Below are 1,249 nucleotides of genomic sequence, written 5' to 3'. Positions count from 1 at the left end.
AGTAGGCCTATTTTTATTTATTTTTTTTTTTTGCTGTTTGTCAGGCTAGCCATCATTATTAAGTTCGGCTAGCCTAGCCGTCTAGCTGTCATTAAGTACGGCTGGCCTCTTCCTTATGATGACCAATTAGTCTTTCGAATGTTCTGATCATTTAAAGTTTACATTTTTTAAGACTTTAATCGATGTTTTTCTGTAAAATCCACACAAAAATGAGTTCTTTAAGGGGCATGAAAGGTGTTGAGCCGAGAAACGAAAATTCAATAAAAATTAACAAACCAGCGGAAAGATGCCCGTTTCGTCACTTTGATTATTTTGACGAGCGCCTGATTTCACCAAGCTGCCTCATTTTTTAAATAAGAATTTGCCTCGTCAGTTCCGTGTGAGCCGGTTGTTATCTGCGAGGCTGTCTCGTTATCTCCCTCTGTACAACAGCCTGGGCCGGCAGATGAGTGGAGCTGGGCAATGAGTCGCTTTAGCAAAATCCGGATAATAATGTTAGTGCACCTCTTCGTCCAATACATGTAATATGATATGAACCGCTTCGTCCAATAATATGATATGAACCGCTTCGTCCAATAACATGATATGAACCGCTTCGTCCAATAACATGATATGAACCGCTTCGTCCAATAACATGATATGAACCGCTTTGTCAAATGGGTTAGAGCCACTTCGACAAACGGGTTAGCACTAACTTCAGCAGACGGGTCGGGAAAGAGAGTTAAGAGTCTGAATTCGGACCAAGGAGGTTACAGTTTTAGGTTCCTTGATTCGGACAATGTTTCATTGAGAATTATCCGGCTATCCATATGTATTATCCGGATTTTGCCCGCCTCTACAGATGAGAGAACGAGCGAGCGTGCCAGCCAGCGCGGGAAAAAAACACCTGTTTTACTGTAGACGTCTGCTGCTGCTTGTGCTGTCCGTTCCGCTGTGTCCTGCCCCACCCCTGCCCCACCCTTTCTTGACCGCACAGATTGTCTGTTTGTCTGTCTGTCTGTAGGTTTTTCTGTTTGTCTGTGTGTCTGTCTATCTATCTGTGTGTCTGCACCTCCCATTCTAGACTGCAGAGATTGTCTGTATGTCTGTCTGTAAGTTTGTCTGTTTGTCTATCTGTTTGTCTGTCTGTCTGTGTGTTTGTCTGTCTATCTGTCTGTGTGTCTGTCCTCTCGACTATCGGTTCGCCCATCTATTTGTCTGTCTGTCTGTCTGTCTGTCTGTCTGTCTGTCTGTCTGTCTGTCTGTCTGT

Source organism: Aplysia californica, unplaced genomic scaffold, assembly GCF_000002075.1.
Source record: "Aplysia californica isolate F4 #8 unplaced genomic scaffold, AplCal3.0 scaffold01655, whole genome shotgun sequence".
In the NCBI taxonomy this organism is placed as follows: domain Eukaryota; kingdom Metazoa; phylum Mollusca; class Gastropoda; order Aplysiida; family Aplysiidae; genus Aplysia; species Aplysia californica.
Note: the sequence above shows the minus strand (reverse complement) of the source record.